The 14,403-nt window shown below is 47.1% G+C and overlaps 1 protein-coding gene and 1 non-coding gene across 2 annotated transcripts in view; both read right to left on the bottom strand.

Moving 5' to 3' along the window:
- Positions 1-14,403, bottom strand: part of LOC126419451 (uncharacterized) — a 1,200,562-nt gene that overhangs the window by 833,048 nt on the left and 353,111 nt on the right. The window lies entirely within an intron of this gene.
- Positions 5,757-5,831, bottom strand: Trnak-uuu (transfer RNA lysine (anticodon UUU)). Its single transcript has one exon. It is a non-coding gene; the product is annotated as a tRNA-Lys (tRNA).

The raw sequence follows: 14,403 nt of genomic DNA, 5'->3' as shown, positions 1-14,403 counted from the left end.
CCGGAGAAAGAGCTTCACAGCACCGCATTTCTTTGAAACGGATCGTGATGGTTTGAGGCTTGGCGAAATCGGTCCGTTCGTGTGGATTTCCCATGTTCATCGTGACGCTCTATCAATGGAGGGCAGCTGGCCCTTTTCTTTAAGTTCATTTTGAACTCGAACTCATGGCATTTTTATGTTATCGAAAATCGCAAACTTGTGGTTCATAAACGTGTCATCCATGTATCGCAGAAACATGCTGGCTACAACGCAGCGGAATCTGCTCCCTTTCATCTACAAGTTCGCCAACAGGAAATAATTTTTAGTGAGAAAGTACCGGAAGTCTTCTATAAACCAACGGTAGAATGTTTCACCAATTGATTACAAGGACTCCAAAAGGGGTAATCTCAACAAGGGCAACCGCACCCTAAACTGGCCATATTATCAGTAACTCTGAGCCCCTATTCACTGCATGTTACAAGTTCAGCGCAGTTGCGAGTATGGCGTTCGTACGTGAATCTAAAAACCATTGACAAAGTGCTTAAGATATTTTTTGGCACCTGATATGCCCCCTAGAGGGAAGCCTTCCATTGTTAAAGAGAGACCGGTAAACGGTTTCTTGCTAGATAGGGTTTATTACTGTCTTGGCGAAGCCTTGTTACGGTGATCGTTAAAAAATTTGTTAGAGTGTGCCATTATCAACGTATCGGAAATAAGGACCGTACCCTGTCAAAGGTGCAGTCGTGTTTCTCCACGGGACATCCACAAAAGCCATCGTATCGTGAAGATGACGAAGATGTTCCTCGTATAAACCTGAAATTTTAGCAACACCATCCGATGCAAAGCCCTACAACCGCCCCAACAAATTCGCAATTTGATCTCTCAGGTTTTCTCGACGTGACTGATTAATTGTGTGCTTCCGAGTGTTCTGCCGAAGTCGCCAGGTAAGTGCTCTCAATATGGAACACTGGATGAGTGTAGTCTGGCTAATTTGCACTGCGTTTTAGGAAAAGCCGATTTTTTATCCATCTCAATGTCTGCGACGTCACGTCTGCTGAACTATGGGTCGTACAGTGATATAATTTTGCAGGTACACTCAGTGGTAGGCCCTGTATGTCGACACCGTCTGCAAAATATGTTACGAATACAATTAATAGTAAAAAAGTAATGAATTGAAACGCGTGACTGCATGTACAGAGAAAGCGCAGTAAGCGATAGGCTTCTTTCCTTTCGTTATTTTGTGGAGTTATCAGCGAGAAAAAGTTTCGAAAAGGTATGAAATTATGTGTGAACGTTATTGGAAGTCGGGCTAAGTGTTCTCATTTTCAAACACTGCACGAATATAGCCTGGGTACTTTGCGCACCATGAGCTACATCTTAAGACGGATATACAGTTTATGTCTTTAATATTCAACTTATTGTGTTAAACCTTTACATAACTTATTGTGTTAAACCTTTACCATAAGCTTTTACTTCTTAATGACAGCAGTTTACATTTTTAAATTCGGTCAATAAATTCCGGTACTACCTAGTTACTCATTTAGCCAATGTTTGCCTATTAGAAACGGAAATAAAAAATGGACTCTTTTTGTAGTGAATTGTCGAAAACGTTTTATTTCCATGTATTGGTGAAAATACACTCCTGGAAATTGAAATAAGAACACCGTGAATTCATTGTCCCAGGAAGGGGAAACTTTATTGACACATTCCTGGGGTCAGATACATCACATGATCACACTGACAGAACCACAGGCTCATAGACACAGGCAACAGAGCATGCACAATGTCGGCACTAGTACAGTGTATATCCACCTTTCGCACCAATGCAGGCTGCTATTCTCCCATGGAGACGATCGTGGAGATGCTGGATGTAGTCCTGTGGAACGGCTTGCCATGCCATTTCCACCTGGCGCCTCAGTTGGACCAGCGTTCGTGCTGGACGTGCAGACCGCGTGAGACGACGCTTCATCCAGTCCCAAACATGCTCAATGGGGGACAGATCCGGAGATCTTGCTGGCCAGGGTAGTTGACTTACACCTTCTAGAGCACGTTGGGTGGCGTGGGATACATGCGGACGTCCATTGTCCTGTTGGAACAGCAAGTTCCCTTGCCGGTCTAGGAATGGTAGAACGATGGGTTCGATGACGGTTTGGATGTACCGTGCACTATTCAGTGTCCCCTCGACGATCACCAGTGGTGTACGGCCAGTGTAGGAGATCGCTCCCCACACCATGATGCCGGGTGTTGGCCCTATGTGCCTCGGTCGTATGCAGTCGTGATTGTGGCGCACACCTGCACGGCGCCATACACGCATACGACCATCATTGGCACCAAGGCAGAAGCGACTCTCATCGCTGAAGACGACACGTCTCCATTCGTCCCTCCATTCACGCCTGTCGCGACATCACTGGAGGCGGGCTGCACGATGTTGGGGCGTGAGTGGAAGACGGCCTAACGGTGTGCGGGACCGTAGCCCAGCTTCATGGAGACGGTTGCGAATGGTCCTCGCCGATACCCCAGGAGCAACAGTGTCCCTAATTTGCTGGGAAGTGGCGGTGCGGTCCCCTACGGCACTGCGTAGGATCCTACGGTCTTGGCGTGCATCCGTGCGTCGCTGCGGTCCGGTCCCAGGTCGACGGGCACGTGCACCTTCCGCCGACCACTGGCGACAACATCGATGTACTGTGGAGACCTCACGCCCCACGTGTTGAGCAATTCGGCGGTACGTCCACCCGGCCTCCCGCATGCCCACTATACGCCCTCGCTCAAAGTCCGTCAACTGCACATACGGTTCACGTCCACGTTGTCGCGGCATGCTACCAGTGTTAAAGACTGCGATGGAGCTCCGTATGCCACGGCAAACTGGCTGACACTGACGGCGGCGGTGCACAAATGCTGCGCAGCTAGCGCCATTCGACGGCCAACACCGCGGTTCCTGGTGTGTCCGCTGTGCCGTGCGTGTGATCATTGCTTGTACAGCCCTCTCGCAGTGTCCGGAGCAAGTATGGTGGGTCTGACACACCGGTGTCAATGTGTTCTTTTTTCCATTTCCAGGAGTGTATCTTTGTAATTATGAAATAATCGTACAAAGATAATGTGTAATGCATAAATGCATAAGTATAATTTACAGAATAAGAAACGTGATCTCAGACGGCTTCTGCACGCTGGGCGCACCTGCTTCGTGTTTTTGAGAGGCGATTTTGTAAACGTCTCTATGGTAACGCTGCTTCATAGCTCTACAGACGGCTATGGTTTTTTCCAACAACGCTGCCTGGTGTGAGGGATTTCCTTAAATTGACTCGAATGTAAGAGTGTCTTAGCAGTAATAAAACGCCATGCATGATGCGGCAGTTTTACATTTATCTCAGTTTCATGAAAGCTGCGGCATGGTCGCGAATAAAAGAGCGACCCGTACATGCAATAAGTTTCCTTTACTTTACGTCCATGGTCACAAACTTTTTGTTAACAGATTACCGGTTTCGGTCTATAATGACCATCATGAGATCTGTTTCATAGAAACTTTATTTTTATGAAACAGATCTGATGATGGTCATTATAGACCGAAACCGGTAATCTGTTAACAAAAAGTTTGTAACCATAGACGTAAAGTAAAGGAAACTAATTTATATCAGTGTTATGGTTGGCTGGTTGTTTTGGGGAAGGAGACCAGACAGCGTGGTCATCGGTCTCATCGGATTAGGGAAGGATGGGGAAGGAAGTCGGCCGTGCCCTTTCAGAGGAACCATCCCGGCACTTGCCTGGAGTGATTTAGGGAAATCACGGAAAACCTACATCAGGATGGCCGGACGCGGGATTGAACCGTCGTCCTCCCGATTGCGAGTCCAGTGTCTAACCACTGCGCCACCTCGCTCGGTATAGCAGTGTTATGACGTCACATCTGTTGAACTATGAGTCGTACAGTGATGTATTTATGTAGGTATATTCAGCGGCATATATGAGTTTTGTCTGCAAAATAAGTTGAGAATTCAGTACAAAAGGAGCAATACATTTGGAAGTTATAGCCGGCTGGAGTGGCCGAGCGGTTCTAGGCGCTGCAGTTTGGAAACGCGCGACCGCTACGGTCGCAGGTTCGAAAAAAATGGTTCAAATGGCTCTGAGCACTATGGGACTTAACTTCTGAGGTCATCAGTCCCCTAGAACTTAGAACTACTTAAACCTAACTAACCTAAGGACATCACACACATCCATGCCCGAGGCAGGATTCGAACCTGCGACCGTAGCGGTCGCATGGTTCCAGACTGTAGCGCCTAGAACCGCACGGGTACCCCGGCAGGCGCAGATTCGAACCCTGCCTCGGGTATGGATGTGTGTGATGTCCTTAGGTTAGTAAGGTTTAAGTAGTTCTAAGTTCTAGGGGACTGATGACCTCAGAAGTTAAGTCCCATAGTGCTCAGAGCCATTTGAACCTTTTTTTTTTTTTTTTGGAAGTTATATACAATGCAGCAGTTTTTCGCGATCTCCTGAACTACTTGTCGTACCGAGATGTGCTTTTGTAGGTGTATTTAGCGGCATACTGCCTACGAAATCTATTGCGAATACAGTTAGTAGCACTAAAGTAAATCATTTAAAGGTGTCCATGATGCGGCAGATTCTCACGCACCTAATTGTTTATGACATGGTATCTCCTGAACACTTTGTTAGGCAGGCAGTTCTTAACCCCTCAGCGATTGCTACGTGATAGGAAAGGATATGTGTACGAAGTTTGGTTGGAGTCGATACAGTGGTTTGGGAGGAGATGTGGAACATAAGAACGGACGCACGCGCGCACCCACCCACCCACCCACGAACCATCCCACCACCTCTCTCTCTCTCTCTCTCTCTCTCTCTCTCTACACGCACACACACACACACACACACACACACACACACACACACAGTGTGACCGTTTAGCATTAGCCTTTTAGTGAAATGTATTGGAGCGGTACTACTGTTCCCAATTTCTCATTTGACGTCATCCATAGGCTGTTATCGTAAAACGCAACGTCGTCTTGCCAGAAAGACTGCAGACAATAACTGCTGCAAGTGCGTGTTCGCACTTGCAGTGAGCAGAGGGAGTGACAGTTCTGTGAGGTGGTTTCTCCTGAGGGTGTGGCGGGCCGGGCGAGGCGAGGCGTTCAGCAGGCGCCGCCAGGACCCCCCGGTACTGCCTCAGGGGGCTCAGCGGCGGCGCGGCCGCCCTGCCTGCGGTCGTTAGGCGTCCAATCTGGCGCCACGGCCCGTCCCTAAACCGGCGCCGCGTTCTCGCCTTAATGAAGCGAAGGCGCCGCGCTGGCGTCGGCTCGCCCTCTGAGCAAGAACTCTGCCCTCTGTCGCAATTCGTACGTCCTATCCCTCTGATTTTTGCGCTCTCCATATTCATGGATAGAAAAAAAAAAAAAAAGAAAAAAAACCGCTACATGGAGAAGGAGTTGTGCGACATTAACGAAAATTGGTAGACGTGTTTCTACATCTGAGACGTGCCTGTTCAAATTTTTCGCCTGTAGCATACGAGCGGCGCTCTTAGCACCACTATGAGCATACAAATCAAGTTTCCTTTAAATACACACTGTAACGGGCGTCTCCGCTAGTTACTCTTGAGGTTGGATGTGGCGAGTTGTTGTGAGTAAAAAATGCTTCTAAGGCGACAAAGATGCCAGTATCAACATCTCATGGAGTTTGAACGAGATCGTGTAATAGGACTACTCCGAAGATGAAATGATAATTAAATCAAGACCTTAAGCTGTCGATATACATCAACGGGGACAGTTGAAAATATGTGCCCCGACCGGGACTCGAACCCGGGATCTCCTACTTAAATGGCAGACGCTCTATCCATCTGAACCACCGAGGGCACAGAGAATAGTGCGACTGCAGGGGTTTATCACTTGCACGCTCCCCGTGAGACCCACATTCCCAACTTAATGTCCACACCACTACATTCGTAGTGCCCCTGCCCGTTACGCTCATTACTCGCGGCAGACAATCCTACCGAGTCCCGTAAGAGTTCGGGCAATGCGTGTGCATCCAGCGCAGAAGAAGAAGGTCAATGGCCGGTTAGCCTTAACTATATGAAGATGGATGTTGTTTCTGCGATATTGTAGAAAGACTTGACGGGAATGTACATGACTCGTGGCAGACGTGGAGACGAGATACCACGGTCACGGGAAGACCGGGCTCCGGACGGTCTCGTACCAGTACCATCGTGGTCGGCGTATCACTGGCCCATCGTCCTGCTACTGGAGTAGCGATCTGAGCAGCAGTTGGCACCGCAGTGACACAAAGAACTGCTACAAATCGGTTACTTCGAGGACAACTCCGAGTGAGACGCCGTGTAACGTGCATCCCATTGACTTCAAACCACCGCCATTTGCGACTTCAGTGGTGTCAAGCGACAGCTCATTTTGAAAATATTGACAATCCATAATTAATATATTTTCAATATATTTTCGCCATTTACCATCTTATCAAGACAGTAATAGTTAGAGACAGTTCACTAACGACATAATATGAACGTCACATCAGTCTAGAAGTACTGTACAATGGCGATTAATGCCGAAACCGTCTGTCGTGAATAAATATTAGCTTTATAAGCAGCTATACTGGCGCATCGTTCTAATAATCATGTCATTATCATCCATATCTACATCTACATCTACATCCATACTCCGCAAGCCACCTGCCGGTGTGTGGCGGAGGGTACCCTGAGTACCTCTATCGGTTCTCCCTTCTATTCCAGTCTCGTATTGCTCGTGGAAAGAAGGATTGTCGGTATGCTTCTGGGTGGGCTCTAATCTCTCTGATTTTATCTTCATGGTCTCTTCGCGAGATATCCGTGGGAGGGAGCAGTATACTGCTTGACTCTTCGGTGAAGGTATGTTCCCGAAAATTTAACAAAAGCCCGTACCGATCTACTGAGCGTCTCTCCTGCAGAGTCTTCCACTGGAGTTTATCTATCATCTCCGTAACGCTTTCGCGATTACTAAATGATCCTGTAACGAAGCGCGCTGCTCTCCGTTGGATCTTCTCTCTCTCTCCTAGCAATCCTATCTGGTACGGATCCCACACTGCTGAGTAGTATTCAAGCAGTGGGCGAACAAGTGTACTGTAACCTACTTCCTTTGTTTTCGGATTGCATTTCCTTAGGATTCTTCCAATGAATCTCAGTCTGGCATCTGCTTTACCGACGATCAGCTTTATATCATCATTCCATTTTAAATCACTCCTAATGCGTACTCCCAAATAATTTATGGAATTAACTGCTTCCAGTTCCTGACCTGCTATTTTGTAGCTAAATGATAAGGGATCTATCTTTCTCTGTATTCGCAGCACATTACACTTGTCTACATTGAGATTCAATTGCCATTCCCTGCACCATGCGTCAATTCGCTGCAGATCCTCCTGCATTTCAGTACAATTTTCCATTGTTACACCTCTCGATACTCCACAGCATCATCTGCAAAAAGTCTCAGTGAACTTCCGATGTCATCCACAAGGTCATTTATGTATATTGTGAATAGCAACGGTCCTATGACACTCCCCTGCGGCACACCTGAAATCACTCTTACTTCGGAAGACTTCTCTCCATTGAGAATGACATGCTCCGTTCTGTTATTTAGGAACTCTTCAATCCAATCACACAATTGGTCTGATAGTCCATATGCTCTTACTTTGTTCATTAAACGACTGTGGGGAACTGTATCGAACGCCTTGCGGAAGTCAAGAAACACGGCATCTATCTGTGAACCCGTGTCTATGGCCCTCTGAGTCTCGTGGACGAATAGCGCGAGCTGGGTTTCACACGACCGTCTTTTTCGAAACCCATGCTCATTCCTACAGAGTAGATTTCTAGTCTCCAGAAAAGTCATTATACTCGAACACAATGCGTGTTCCAGAATTCTATAACTGATCGACGTTAGAGATGCAGGTCTATAGTTCTGGACATGTGTTCGACGTCCCTTCTTGAAAACGGGGATGACCTGTGCCCTTTTCCAATCCTTTGGAAGGCTACGCTCTTCTAGAGACCTACGGTACACCGCTGCAAGAAGGGGGGCAAGTCCCTTCGCGTACTCTGTGTAAAATCGAACTGGTATCCCATCAGGTCCAGCGGCCTTTCCTCTTTTGAGAGATTTCAATTGTTTCTCTATCCCTCTGTCGTCTATTTCGATATCTACCATTTTTTCATCTGTGCGACAATCTAGAGAAGGAACTACAGTGCAGTCTTCCACTGTGAAACATCTGTGGAAAAAGACATTTAGTATTTCGGCCTTTAGTCTGTCATCCTCTGTTTCAGTACTATTTTGGTCACAGAGTGTCTGGACATTTTGTTTTGATCCACCTACCGCTTTGACATAAGACCAAAATTTCTTAGGACTTTGTGCCACGTCAGTACATAGAACTTTACTTTCGAATTCATTGAACGCCTCTCGCATAGCCCTCCTCACACTACATTTCGCTTCGCGTAATTTTTGTTTGTCTGCAAGGCTTTGGCTATGTTTATGTTTGCTGTGAAGTTCCCTTTGCTTCCGCAGCAGTTTTCTAACTCGGTTGTTGTACCACGGTGGCTCTTTTCCATCTCTTACGATCTTGATTGGCACATACTCATCTAACGCATATTGTACGATGGTTTTGAACTTTGTCCACTGATCCTCAACACTATCTGTACTTGAGACAAACCTTTTGTGTTGAGCCGTCAGGTGCTCTGTAATCTGCTTTTTGTCACTTTTGCTAAACAGAAAAATCTTCCTACCTTTTTTAATATTTCTATTTATGGCTGAAATCATCGATGCAGTAACCGCTTTATGGTCGCTGATTCCCTGTTCTACGTTAACTGTTTCAAATAGTTCGGGGCTGTTTGTCACCAGAAGGTCTAATATGTTATCGCCACGAGTTGGTTCTCTGTTTAACTGCTCAAGGTAGTTTTCAGATAAAGCACTTAAAAAAATTTCACTGGATTCTGCCACCCGTTATGAACGTTTGAGCCTCCCAGTCTATATTCGGCAAATTAAAATCTCCACCCAGAATTATAACATGGTGAGGAAATCTATTCGAAATATTTTCCAAATTATCCTTCAGGTCTTCAGCCACAAGAGCTGCTGAGCCAGGGGGCCTATAGAGACATCCAATTACCATGTCTGAGCCTGCTTTAACAGTGACCTTCACCCAAATTATTTCACATTTCGGATCTCCGTCAATTTCCTTCGATACTATTGCACTTCTTGTTGTGACTTGGCAAGACAACCAAGCCACTAGGAGGTGAAGCCGAAAGACACGCGTTTAAGCTCACGCAGGCTGGCGTGAGGTCTGGAACAGTTAAAGGATTTGAGTCTAGCAAATAAAGTACGTAGCTGTTGGAATACTTAACTTTAATCCATAATTGGTGAACATCGTTCTGACGGTACAGGCATCACAAGATAAATAGCAAATGATAATGGCGCCTTGCTAGGTCGTAGCAAATGACGTAGCTGAAGGCTATGCTAACTATCGTCTCGGCAAATGAGAGCGCAATTTGTCAGTGAACCATCGCTAGCAAAGTCGGCTGTACAACAGGGGCGAGTGCTAGGAAGTCTCTAGACCTACCGTGTGGCGGCGCTCGGTCTGCAATCACTGACAGTGGCGACACGCGGGTCCGACGTATACTACCGGACCGCGGCCGATTTAAAGGCTACCACCTAGCAAGTGTGGTGTCTGGCGGTGACACCACACTCCGTATTGCTACAAACACGCCTCCCCCTTCACTGTCCAGCCTGTCTCTGCGGTATACATTCCAATCTGAGTTTACGATTTCATTACTGTTTACGTCTGGTTTCAGCCAACTTTCTGTCCCTAGTACTATATGGGCGTTGTGACCGTTTATTAATGAGAGCAGTTCTGGGACCTTTCTATAGACGCTCCTGCAGTTTACTATTAGCACATTAATATTGTTATTCCCTGTTGCATTTTGCCTACTCCTACCTTGCCGCGTCTCAGGAGCCGTCTTGTCGGGCCTAGGGAGGGAATTCTCTCACCTAAAAAACCCCCATGTGCACTCCACATCTCGGATGAGACCCTCCCGGCAAGCAGATAGAGTGGACACTGGCCTTCTTCCCCGACCTTTCCGCTATTTCCCTAAGGGGCTCCATCACCCGCCTAACGTTGGAGCTCCCAATAACAAATAAACCCCTCCCCCCGTGTGCCTGCTCGGACCTTGCTGAAGGAGCAGCCACATGTCCACTCACAGGCAGAGCGGGCGATGCCACACGGCCAGCCTCCACATTTACCCTCCGCCTCGTGCGGCGCGAACGCCGCTGAACCCGCCACTCCCCTTGGGGAGAGGGTGGCCCAACCGCGCCCGGTACCCGCGAAGATGTCTCGACAGTAGGGACAGTGGGTGAAGCATGTAACACCTGGGGTGTACCATGCGATGCACCAGACTCCCCACTGCCGGTACACTCCGAGGCAGCAGCCTGAAGACGGCTGACCGCGGCCATCAACACGCTCAGCTGTTCGCGAACAGTGGCCAGCTCCTCCTGCGTCCGTACACAGCAGTCACACTTCCTATCCATCCTAAGAAATCAATTTACTGTAGAGAGTTAATCAACTTTTAACTAGAGTGCAAGTTCACTAAACTGTGGTTGCCAGCCACTTCTTGTAGAAAACAATGAAAATAGCACTCCCTGTCTCTGGACTGTGTTGAAAACAAACACTAGCACTACTGGCACTATGGCTGACTAAAGGGACTCTGACTGTATTCAAAACAAACACGTAATCTATGGAACACTATTGCTAGCACTCGACAATTAAAGCTTCCTAAAAGCAAAAACACACGGAAGAAGAAGTGACAAGTAAGCATATATTATGCTGCCGGCCAAGAAGAAGAAGAAGAAGAAGAAGAAGAAGAAGATGGCTCAAATCGCTCTGAGCACTATGGGACTTAACATCTGAGGTCATCAGTCCCCTAGACTTAGAACTAAGTAAACCTAACTCACCTAAGGACATCACATACAGCCATGCCCGAGGCAGGATTCGAACCTGCGACCGTAGCAGCAGCGTGGTTCCGGACTGGAGCGCCTAGAACCGCTTTGCCACCGCGGCCGGCGAGAAGAAGAAAGAAAGGGATGTAGTCCTTCGCCCGTGTTGTTCATTCTATGCATGGAAGAACCAACGACGGAAATAAAATAAACGTTGAAAAGCGAGAAACAGTTACAGGACCTAATGAAAAGAATGAAGAATCTAATGAACAGAGAATATGAACTGTTAGTAAACCAAAGAGACCCTTCTACATACTCGTATTAAAGATTTTTCCTTTGAGGACTCAAGTTCTCGCAAAATTTCTTGCTTCGGTCACCACTAGACCTAACCCATAATTTTCTTGCATACTGTTTACAGATTGCGAGCTCTCTAAAGTGCCCTCGCCGGGAGCGGAAATCGCTGTGAAAGCGGCGCCTGGTTCTGCTGCCGCCGTGATTTGCCTTGAGACCAGCAGATGCGGCGTGCGCCGCTGGTGGCCGAGCGCCAGCATCACCGACCGTGGATGACGTCACGGCCGGACACTCCGAATGGACGCAGACTGCACCAGGCGCGGGGCTATCGAAGACTGTTGGTCTTTCAAGGCGCTCTCATACGGCCCTCGCTTTACGAAGTAACGTACAGAGCGCAGCCAACCTCTGTTCTTGACAATCTCCGTACACAGCCGAGGTTCATAAAAATACAATGACATTACAAAAGTCGTGGGGTAGCGATATCCACACATGATGGAGCTAGGATCGCCTACACGGGGTTATAAAAGGGCAGTGGACCGCCGGAGCCGTCACTTGCACTGAGGTGATTCGTGTGAAAAGGTTTCCGACGTGACTATGGCCCGCACGATGGGAATTATAGGACTTTGAACGCAGAATGGTAATTGTAGGTAGAAATCGACGGAGAATGCAATATTCCGAGATCGATAGTATCAAGAGTGTGCCGAGAATACCAAATTTCAGGAATTACCTGTCAACAAGGACAACGCAGTGGCCGACGGCTTTCACTTAATGACCGAGAGCAGCGACGTTTGCGTCAGTGCTAGCAGACAAGCAGCACTGCGTGAAAAAAACAGCAGAAATCAATGTGAGATGTACGATGAACGCCGGCCGTGGTGGCCGTGCGGTTCTAGGCGTTGCAGTCCGGAACCGCGGGACTGCTACGGTCGCAGGTTCGAATCCTGCCTCGGGCATGGATGTGTGTGATGACCTCAGATGTTAAGTCCCATAGTGCTCAGAGCCATTTGAACCATTTTTTGTACGATGAACGTATCCGTTAGGACAGTGCGGCGAAGTCTGGCGTCAGTAGGCTATGGCAGCAGACGACTGACGCGAGTGCCATTGCTAACAGCATAACATGGCCTTTCCTGGGCTCGTGAACATATCGGTTGGACCCTAGGCGACTGGAAAACCATGGCCAGGTCATATGAGTGACAATTACAGCTGGTAAGAGCTGATGGTAGGGTTCGATTGAGGCGCAGACCCAACGAAGCCGTGGACCCAAGTTGTCAACAAGGCACTGTGACAGCTGGTGGTGGCTCGTTAACAGTGTGGATCATTGGCTGGAAATGGTCATGTTCGCTACTTAGAGACCATTTGCAGCCACTCCTGGACTTCATGTTCCTAAACAACGATGTCAAGTCACCGGCCCACAGTTTTTTGCGATCGGTGTAAAGAATATTCTGGGCAATTCGAGCGAAAGATTTGATCACGTAGATCGCACTACATAAATGCTGTCCAACATTTTCGGGTCAAAAAATGGTTCAAATGGCTCTGAGCACTATGGGACTTAACATCTGTGGTCATCAGTCCCCTAGAACTTAGAACTACTTAAACCTAACTAACCTAAGGACATCACACACATCCATGCCCGAGGCAGGATTCGAACCTGCGACCGTAGCGGTCACGCGGTTCCAGACTGAAGCGCCTAGAACCGCACGGCCACAGCGGCCGGCTTTTCGGGACATAATCGAGAGATCATGTCCTGTACAACATCTTGCATCAGCAAAACTTTCGCAATTGTGGATGGCTATAGAGGGAACTTGGCTCAGACTTATGCAGGGGACTTCCAACGACTTGTCTGATCCATGGCACGCCGGGCGAAAGGCGATGCGACACGATATTTGGAGGTATCCCATGACTTTTGTCGCCTCAGCGCATAGAGGCGCATTCTCTAATCCCCATAGTAATCCTATCTGTTGAACACGAGTCCTGAAGTCTTAGTAATACATTTGTAATATGATTCTTTCCATTTATTCTCTAAGTCATAAAACTTTTCGTGTATGTCGTGACTAATCAAAGTTTGTGTCAAGTCACTATCCGAACACAAATTTGCTGCTTTTTGTGTACAGTCGCTGAACCCTTAGGCTTTCAAACACTGCAGTTTCCTCCCATGGGCCACGTAGAACAGCGCCACTGGAAAACGAATTTGGGTGAGGTTCATGGCTTAGGCTGTCATGCTAGATGTGGCGGGCTACGTTGTACTGTCATAACAAAAAGGTATTACTAAAACTGGTTGATGTTGCTTGTGACGGTGCTGGTGGTCTTCAGTCCGAAGACTTACTGGATGCGGCTCTTCACGCTCATCTGTGCCTTGCGAGTCTATCTATGAATACACACACACACACACACACACACACACACACACACACACTTCCATCAGCTACATTCCGTGAAGCCTCAGGTTGTCTCCTATCAACCGTTACTTCATTCTGTGTGAAGTTGTGCCACAAATTTCTTCTATACTCTCCTCATTCGTTATTCGATCTAACCATCTAATGTTCAGAATTCTCCTGTAGTACCACATTTAGTAATATTCGATTATCTTCTTGTCTCAGTTTACAACAGTACCTCCACTAACAGTTAATTAGTTCAAAAATTATCACGTCGCGCACTCAAAGTATCTTTTTATTGCGCAACTAAAAGGTTCTTTAATGTGGCAGGTATTTCCACATCATTTGATTACAGTCACTGAATAAAATTAACAATAATATCACTTATCTTGTATTTGCAATCCAACGACGATCTCGCTCTGGCTTTGGCTCGTAATTAAAAATGTTGTCTAGGTAGCGTGACTATCGCTGTTGGTGCGAAACGCACTCGGATGTGAATTACGCCGACCTGAAGAACTTACGAAGACAATCTTTCAGGATTAAATTTGATGATTTATGTTTTTCATTGCGAAGTGCTTCATACTTTTTTTAAAACAGTGGTTACTTGAAAATAATTCTTGACACTCATTTTTCACAAAAATTCACATTCATTAAACTTTTTATACTTTCGCATGTTCAAAACATTACTTCATCATACAATTTCGCAGCCGTTAGTGATCTTCATAAAACTCACACCATTTTTCATTGTCCACAACTCAGACTCATCTTTTCATTTCCAACATAAAGACAAGACTGTTCATAATCAACACAAAAACTTG

The sequence above is a fragment of the Schistocerca serialis genome, chromosome 9, assembly GCF_023864345.2.
Source record: "Schistocerca serialis cubense isolate TAMUIC-IGC-003099 chromosome 9, iqSchSeri2.2, whole genome shotgun sequence".
NCBI classification, from domain to species: domain Eukaryota; kingdom Metazoa; phylum Arthropoda; class Insecta; order Orthoptera; family Acrididae; genus Schistocerca; species Schistocerca serialis.
The sequence above is the reverse complement of the archived record's forward strand: the minus strand, read 5'-3'. Positions and strand labels throughout refer to the sequence as shown.